Genomic DNA, 9,502 nt, shown 5'->3' with positions numbered 1-9,502 from the left:
GGGCGCGGCATCAAGGCTAGTCCCCGCTGCGAGCTCGGCCAGGGAGCCGCTCGGAGGTTTCTTCCTGCGCCTCAGAAAGACTGGAAAAAGGCAATGGCGTGACAAATCTGACCCCTAGCCCCAGGCCAACAGGTCCTGAGGGGTCTGAAGACCTGGGTCGAGCGCATGTCCGGCCGGGGGCTCCCGGGCCCCCGGCATTTCCCGCGCGCCGACCTGTCCGTCGCAGGGTCGGGCCGGGGCCGGGCTGCGGCAGCCTGTGGAGGGAGAGTGGCGCGGCGGCTCGTCGCCTCCCTCCCGGGCCCTCCGCGCGCCCGCACCCCACGGGCACAGGGCCGGCGCGCCGGGGACGAGGACGCCACCGGCAGCCCCGTCTGAGGGGCCGCGGGCGGGGACGGGGGGGGCTCCCAGCTTCCGGAAACCCCACAAAGTCTACTTCGCGGCGGCGCTCCCCTTACCGTGCGAGCCGCCAGGAAACCCGCGCCAGGGGAGTGCCTCGGCCGCGGCGCCCGCCTGCGGATACGCTCCGGGTCCGCGAGCTCAGCCTCCGCACCCGGCCGCGCTCCAGCGTCTCCCCTCCGCCGCCCGGCCTCCCCGCCGCGCCGCACCACCCCATTGGCTCGGACGGCCAGGCCCCGCCCCCTGGGGCCCCGCCCCGCGCCTCCCACCACGGCGCCCCTCACGTCTCCACGCGGGAAAGTTGCTTCCTGACTCTGAGCTCTCCCCCGGCTCGGGCAGCCGAGTGCAGTGATCATTCCCGATCCCTAAAGCGTCTCTACGCCCCTTGGGGAGTGCGAAGAGTGCAGCGTCCTTGGAAGCCAGCTTTGAGCAAGGCACCTGACCTTCCAGGACTTCAGGAGGCGCCTCAGAGAAACCCTGCCTCACTGTCTGCTCGCGTCTCAGGTACTGTGCCGGTCACTCGGAGCGGGGGGTGCAACAGGAACCAGACAAAGTCTGTCGCCCTCCTGTAGTTTGCGTGGAGTCGGGATGGGGGCAGGTTAATGAAGGTACACGAAGAAGGTATGTCAGATTGTTATGGGAGGGAGAGGTGATTTTAAATAAGAAAGGGGCCTTGGGACGTTGTAAATAGGAGGGTTTCTTGCGGCCACTTGGGGAGGTGATAGTTGAACAGAGTTGAAAGAGAAAAGGGATTCCAGGACTGGAAGGAGAGCATCGCCGGCAGGGGGCAGTAGATGCACCGTGATTCTGAGGCCACAAGTGGAGACTAGGATAGCCCAGAGTGCTGAGCAAGGAAGAGGTGCGCTAGGCTGGAGAGAGTGCGTGGGGCCGATTTCACCCCCCCCCGGACGGGGGGGGGGGGGGGGCCCCCCCCGCAGCCTGAATAGCTTCGGTTCGTTATAAGGACAAAACAAAAATAAGCCATCGAAGGGAGGCTACGACATGTTTAAAAGACCACTGTTGCTTGTGTGGAGAATAGATTTTGGAAGAGAGAATGAAATAGCAGCGAGACCAGTTAGGAGGTGTCTTGTCGGCTCACGCTGCTATAACCAAATACCATAGACTGGTTGGCTTAAACAATAGACATTTATTTTCTCATAATTCTGGACGTGAAGGTCAAGGTGCCAGCGTGGCCTGCTTCTGGTGGGAGCTCTCTTCCTGGCTTGTAGATGACTGCCTTCTCCCCGTGTCCTCATAAGGCAGGGAGAAAGAGAGCAAGTTCTCTCCTGTCTCTTCTTAGAAGGACACGAGCCCCATCATGAGGTCCCCACCTGCAGGACTTCACCTAAATCACCAAAGGCTCTGTCTCCAAATACCATCTTGTCGTGGGTTAGGGCTTCAACATATGGGGGGGGGGGGGTGGAAATGCATAGTTCAGTGTGTAACTTGAGTCTACTGCAGGAGTCCAGGCAAGAGATGATGGTGACTTAGACCAAGGTGGTGACAGTGGAGATAGGGAGAGTGGACCAACTGAAATACATTTTTAGAATATCATGGAAAGCCTTGGTGATGAGTTGGTTTTAAGAGATGTGGAAAACAGATGAATAAAGAATGACTCCCAGGTGCTCACCTTGAGCCAACCTTGAGATAATGGTGCCCTTACCAACATGGGGAAAGACTAGGAAGGGACAGGTTGGAAGCAGAATGGAAATAAAGGCTCCACCATGGACATTTGAGAAACCCATTAGGCAAGCTACAACAACTGTACCAGGTTCTCTTCAAATTGTTTTACATATATTAACCAATTGTATACATAATTCTTATAGTAACTGTGTGGTGGAAAAGGACTCTCATTGTCCCTGTATCACAGTGGAGGAAATGAAGGCACTAAAAGATTGAGCAACTTGCCCAAAGTGAAGGCTGGTTACCCAAGTAGAAAGCACAGATGTGAGCCTGGGGCTGGAGATATGCACTGGGGAGTGTTCTGACCTGGGACCATATGAGACCACCTAATGTGAGAAGAAAGCGGAGCCAAGGACTGAGAGCCCTTGGAAGTTTGTCTTCCAACTGCTCTGCTTACTGCATGGCCCTTAGTAAGTGACTTCGGTCAATAAGAGGGAGTAACCCGACTTCAGTAACCAAGGGAGGAAAACTGGCTCAGGAGTCACAAACTTTAATACTGTTGGAGACGGGCAATAATGTAATAAGTGAAGTTGGCAGGGTGTGATAGAACAGGGCGGGGTAGAGACTGTGGTGCACTGAGGTGTGTGTAGACCTGCCTAAGGGGGCAGGCTGTTACTTAACAACTCATGTTTGCCGTATAGCAGTAGGGACCCTGAGTTGCCAGATGATCTGATTTTCATTAAATTTTCATTAAGAAAAATTCAGATTATGTTACATCTCCAAGTGTTTAAATGTTGGTGATTAATTTAAAAAAAAATGTAAAGGACTGTGTGAACCAAGATTGTTGAGCAAAATCAAACCCATGCATAGACAGGATTTGCCCCTTTGGCTACTACTTTCCACCTCTGGATCAGGCAGTACCTCAGATCCTTCCTGAGTTTCTATTCAGACATGGATAATGACAGTAGTGGACATAAGAAGATAAAGAAGATCAAGGAAATCTCAGCTCATAAACCCTGCATGGATTTTTGCTCCATCGCTGCCTCTACCCATCCTGGAATATCCTTTCTAAGCTTCCATCTCCCCTACCTGTGAAATGAGGTCAGAGAACAGCTCTGACTTCTCTCAACTCTAAGATTTGGACTTATATGTAGTTTTTTTTTGTTGTTGTTTTTTTAAGAATATTGGCCTTCAAATGTGCACAGGAGAGTTGCTTGGAGAAAAATGGAAAGGATGTTCTTGTCTAGGCCTATAAATTCAAAAACCTTCACTAGTATCAGTTTTAAACAAAGAAAGAAAAGAGGAAATGGTTAGTGGGATAAAAGTGTAGATGAGAAACCAGGCAAATTATGGCATGGAAAATTATTTTTTATTGCACTGTGAATAAGGGGGATAAAAGGCAGTTAGATGCAGAAGTGCTTAGTGGTTTCTATTGAAAATTCAATGTATCATAGCCAGTTCTCTATATTTATCATCAAGGGTTTAGCAGTAATGAGATTCTCCCGTCATGTATTGGAGGTCAGCTGCATTCCAGAATTATTTATTCTTATGTGCTGAGCTTATGCAATGAAAAGAGCCTGGAAACAGATAATGACTCTCCATAGTCAGTCCCTTTTGTCCCCGCCCTGAGATAGTGTTTAAAGCTGGAGAAACAGCTCACGACTTTATAAATTTCTGACTTTTATGTGAGAGTGAATGTGGGGTTGGAAGTCAGAAGACTTGACACCTGGTCATGGGATAACCTCTCTGAACCTCCTTCATCCATGAAATGAGAGCTGGACCAAAGATGGCTTCCTAGAAGATATTTGTATTTATGCCTCCACATTTCTTTGGGGGGAGTTTTTCACGGTGGGGAGACCTGGAAATTCCCAGGGCCAGATCCTTCAACAACTTGCTAACTCCTAGTCCCCAAAAATACTTGAGGGAGGGATGTCACCTGAGTTGGGCCAGTTAGATCTTCACTCCTGGGACTTTGTCTCTCCAGAAAGTGATAAGGATGGAGAGAGATTGACCACGAGATTGATCAGACTAATGATGACAGCAGTAGCAGCAGCAGCAGCAGCAGCAGCCTAAGGAGGCTGGACCAGTGATTCCTGTTTAGTCCTGAATCTTGTTGGCACACCTCTAGATTCCTTTGATTTCTGCCCATTTCGCAAACTTGATCCTTCATGCCATCCCTGTCCCCCATCTAATTTTATTTTGTGAATCGTCCATCTCTGCTAAATTCCCTTCTTGTGTTAAATAGCCTACATTATTTCTCTTGCTTTTAACCAAGAATCCTCCCAATGGGTCCAGGAAGGAAAGAAATATATTGTCATAGGATCTTTTCCCTGGGGAACAATTCAGCTCAGGAATTTGCGTGCATATGGATGCACCCACAGTGACAGGTGTACACATTGTCTTACAACTCAGTAAGAAATCCAAACCCACAGAGTGGTGGTGGTGGAGGCTAAAAAATATATTTATTTTTGATAAGAAGAACTCAGATCTGCTATTCTTATCTAAAAAAAGATGAGCAAGTTCTTATAATAACAAAACAACTGTAGCAATAAGTCTTTTTATGTAAATTCTATAGTTTGCAAAGTCCCTCATTTCATATACCCTCCTGTGAGGTAGGCAGATTAGATAGTATTCATGGATTAGAGTAATAGTAGCTATCATTTATTGAATACTTTTTGTGACCAGGCACTGTGCTAAATGCTTTTCATACCCACGGGCCTACACTGTTAAAGAGATGTTATTCCCGGGGCGCCTGGTTGGCTCAGTTGGTTAAGCCACTGACTTCAGCTCAGGTCATGATCTTGCACTCTCTGAGTTCAAGCCCCACATCCGGCTCTGTGCTGACAGCTTGGAGCCTGGAGCCTGCTTCAGATTCTGTGTCTCCTCCTCTCTCTGCCCCTCTGCCTCTCGTGCTGTCTCTCTGTCTCTCACAAAAATAAATAAATATTTAAAAAAAATTTTTTTTAAAAGAGATGTTATTCCCATTTCATAGGGAAAGAAACAGACTTGTACAAAGTCACTTAGATGATACATAGTTGAAGTGGGAACTCAAAATTCTGTCTGACAACGAAAGCCATATTTGCTTTTAACACGCACAGCTTCGTGTCACATAACACAGCTGGTGAATGACAGAGCTGCCGTGGGAACCTAGGTCCTGAGTCAGGAAAGTTTCACAGTTGCCAACAAGGGCAAAGTTAATTTTGTTATCCATCCATGGCAAGAGTTTTAAGCTCACAAGAAATATCTTGCAATATTTCCTCCTCTCTACCTACCAAGGAGCCTAAAATCTGCACAAAGATGAATTGCTATAATTAAAGATTGATTAGGGGGTACAAGGGCAAATTAGCCTGCAAGGGTTAAGACACAAAGTCTTAACATGTGCAAGAATAAAAGGTCTCTGGAATCTATCCAAAAAGGGTTGATGTAGTAATCATTTCACTATGTATATGCAAATAATCGTGTTCTATGCCTTAGATACAATTTTTATTTTTAAATAAATTAATTAAAAAGCATTAAAAAATAAATTTGACTTATAAGAAATTTTAAAAAAGTAAAAGTGAGAGAACTTTTTTGTTTCATAAATTTCATCTTTGGATTAAAAAACATCTTAGAAAGATGAGGAGGTGGGGTATAGAATAAAAGAAAAGCTGAAAATATTAATCTACTTCCTGACATGAGGCAATTCAGTTCATCTCTGAGCCCTACCTAGTAAAATGAGGGGAGTGCTTAGAATGCTGTAACATCTACAGTTCTTTTCTAGAATCCATAGGTAAATGCTCAGAAGGGGCATGGCATGATCTGGAGCTGAGGTGGATTCTGAGCTAAAGATTTTGAGTGGTTTTATGGTTGCTTGTTTGTAGCACAGAACATTTTTGCTGACGTTGCAAAAAATTGTCATGGTAACCAGAAAAATAAGTTTCCAAATCTTTGGAGTACCCCTTAAGGGGAGGCAGATGTCAGTGGGTGTTCCTTTGCAATTAAGGGTGCTTGAAGGTTTTAGCTGATCAAGTCACTTTCAAGGTAGTGTTCTAATACATTTGCCCTCACCACAACTTATTGGGAAGCAGCTGTAGTAGGGCAGAAAGAGTGCCAGGTCCAGTGGAGTGGGCAATGAAAACACCAAGGCAGTAGTTCTCACTGCTGGTATATATTTTGGCATATATTCTCACTAGTAGGTATATATTTTGTCAGCATCCCAGGTGACATCATTGTGTAGTCAAGGTTGAGCACTGCTGAGCTGATTTTGAGTCCTACATCCACAGCTTCCTGTCTGGCTGTGAGGTCTTGGACTGGCCTCTTCACTTCTCCAAGCTTTGGGTGCTTCCGCTATAAAATAAGGTAATAGAACTATCTTTGCAGGACAGTTGTGAGGCTTAAACATGAAAGTGCCTGACCATCACCATAACTTCAATATTAGTTGCATTTGACTTAGAACCAGCATGGAATTCGGAAACCCACTTTTTATTTTTTCTTATTTTTTATTTTTTAGATTAAAATTGCCCTTGCTCTCCATTTCTACCACTTTGAGGGTCTGGATTCTGTCTGCACAGAAACACAACAAAGAACCTACCCCTTCCAGGTCATTTTCCTTCCATCTTAAATCCCACATAATAATGACGCTGCATCGGTTGGCCTCTAAACAGACCCTGGTCATTTCAGCCGAGCTCAATCACCAGAGGAATAGCCAGGCCACACTGAGAATGGATTTTTTTCCCCTTTAACTACATGGGAAGGCAATAACTGTAGCTGTTGAGAACATGAAAGCTGTAACTATACCGTGTTTGAATCCTTGTTCTGCTACTTCTTAGTTTTTGACTTTGGGCAAGCTGTTTGCCTAGGTTCCTTATCTACCCAAGGAGGGTAATAATAATAATTACTTTCGGGAGTTGCATGAGGATGAAATCTATTCAAACATATAAATTAGGGCAGTACCTGGTATATAATAAGTGTTCTTCAAGTGTTCCCCATTTTATTTGCATTGAAATGATCAACTCTTAGATTTCCCAAAAAAGAAACACATAAATCTTACCACTTAGAGCTCAGACAATGAGCAGACCCCTTGATCCCCGGGTTATGAGGGAGTGTGCCCTGGAGGTGTGGAGCCCAGCCTTAAGCACTACTGGTCTCTATCTTATTTGTCCCAGACTATAGCTGCTTTATTGGACCATGGGTTTTACAACAGCATCCACCGTGTGTGGCATCCACCTCTGTCCCTGTCTTCTCAAAGTCAGCTATAAAGACAGTAAAGTGTGGTCCTTTTCTCCTCCCTCTTTCACTTTCTTCTCGTTCCTCTGACCCTTAGAGATTAGGGGCTGGCTGTGGCATTCCACCTAGGCCCATCTTCCCCGGCAGGTACCCATAGTACAGGCAGGCCTCTGGATGGCATAGTGATCGCCATCATCATTGTGGCAGCTGCCATGGGGAGCACTGGGCTGAGCATTCTGCAGTCATCCGCTTACTGAATTATCCCAACAACTCTGAGAAGTAAGCATAATAAACACATTCCCATTTTACAGATTATTAAAACTGAGGCCTACAGTGGTACATGAACCTGCTAAGATCCCATATCTCATACATACGGGATCAGGGACCTAAGCTGGTAACTCATTGCCCTTTGCCAGCATGCCCTTGGGCTGGCTTCACTGCCCTGGGGGATGGGGCTCCCCCTCCTGGCTTTCGAGCTCCTGAGAAAAGAGTAGAGTTTAACTTCTACCATTGACAGACCATTGCCTTCTCCAAAACGATCTCCATCCAGACATCAGGGAAATGACCATCATATTAAGTGAGAGGATCCATGCAAAAACACAGCTTGATCTAAAAACTGCTGTGTAAGAGTTAGGTATCATTTTCAGCACCATCACATAGGGGCTCATAAGTATTTGCTGAAAGAATGCATGCTTATGGCTTTTCCTTTCAGGGAAGGAATGAAGTAATAATAACAAAAGTTGGCCTTGGCATTACCAGAGACCTGTATTCAAACCCCAGCTTTACCATTTAAGTGGTGTGTGACCCTAAACAGTAACAATAATAATGGTAAAAATTGTGTGCACATGTACCAGCATCTGGTTTGGTGCTTCAACCTCTAATATCTTACTTAGTTCTTTCAATGACACTTTGAGATAGGTATTAATATCCCCAATTTACAGATGGAGAAACTAAGTCTCAGAGGAGCTAAGAAACTAACTCAAAGTTGCACAGTTTATAGTAGCAAAACCAGGAATTAAACCCAGATCTACATTATTTCAGAAGCATTGCTCTTAAGTTTTTTGAAGGATTCCCTATCTGCTGAACTTCAGTTCTGTTTTTCAGAGTGATCATGGGGATCAGTTCTACTGTATACAATCTGTCCAGTAATTCAGAACCTAGATGTACATTTAAAGGCAGGTGGGGGCACCTGGGTGGCGCAGTCGGTTAAGCGTCCGACTTCAGCCAGGTCACGATCTCGCGGTCCAGGAGTTCGAGCCCCGCGTCAGGCTCTGGGCTGATGGCTCGGAGCCTGGAGCCTGTTTCTGATTCTGTGTCTCCCTCTCTCTCTGCCCCTCCCCCGTTCATGCTCTGTCTCTCTCTGTCCCCAAAATAAATAAACGTTGAAAAAAAAAATTTAAAGGCAGGTGGAGCACAGGAAATAGTAGTTTTTTACATGGAAGAGAGCAGAGGGAGATCTTTTATTAGTGATACTAAAATACACTTCTGTGCTTATGATTTATGTGATAGGGTCACATCCTTATGGGCAGATAGGACCATGCATAAGGATTTTTGCCACCTCCAGATTCCCCATGAGGCTGCTGTATCAGCATTATATGAAAAGCACATTCCAGACAGGTGGAGTTATGAAATCTACAATGTGCTTCTCTGGCTGTGGCCACTGCTCCTGGTGTGAATATCTCTAATCATTCATTCATTTCTCCTCTGGGAACTGGCAATCTCCATCATCATGTTACCAGGCAACCAAAACAGCACCTGCATCAGGAGGTGAGCAAACCAATCAGGACGGTCAGGGGAGGAGTTTTACCTGGTTGGCCTCGGTGATGGAAAGAGGGCTCTCTGGGTTCACTCAGGACTATGGCTGCTGTAATCAGCATCAGAGCTGAAGGGAACTCTGGAAATTTGACACCTCCCATTTTAGGTAGCTAAGTGGGGGCCTGGTTGTGTAGGAGTCAAGTCTTCAAGGTCGCACAGCAACTCCAAGGCAGAATCAGGACAAGTCAGATCTGATCCCTAACCAAGTGTTCCATCCCTTATACTTTACTGTCCTCATTTAAAAATCATTAATGGGGCACCATCTATATATTAGGCTCTCTGTGTAGTGGTGTGGGGGATGCAGAAGGCATGTAGACCATTCCTCAGTCATCTAACAGTTATGCTTATTATGCTTCCATATTTAGGGCAGTATAGCATAGTGGTTAAGGGCACAGGTCCCACAGTCAGAGCATAAAAGTCAGCTCAGGCACTTACCATTTATGGGAGAATTCAGGTTACTTAA

At 46.1% G+C, this 9,502-nt stretch overlaps 1 long non-coding RNA gene across 2 annotated transcripts in view; it reads left to right on the top strand.

Annotated features, from left to right (window-relative positions):
- The first annotated feature begins 673 nt into the window (after positions 1–673).
- LOC121040450 (uncharacterized) overlaps positions 674–9,502 on the top strand; it is a 96,753-nt gene continuing 87,924 nt past the window's right edge. For both annotated transcript variants that reach the window (XR_005795302.1, XR_005795303.1), the window contains exon 1: positions 674–900. This is a non-coding gene — a long non-coding RNA (uncharacterized LOC121040450). The remainder of the gene's footprint in view (positions 901–9,502) is intronic.

This window comes from Herpailurus yagouaroundi, unplaced genomic scaffold, assembly GCF_014898765.1.
Source record: "Herpailurus yagouaroundi ecotype Mexico unplaced genomic scaffold, PumYag 182, whole genome shotgun sequence".
Lineage (NCBI taxonomy): Eukaryota > Metazoa > Chordata > Mammalia > Carnivora > Felidae > Herpailurus > Herpailurus yagouaroundi.
Note: the sequence above shows the minus strand (reverse complement) of the source record. Positions and strands in the feature narration are given on the sequence as shown.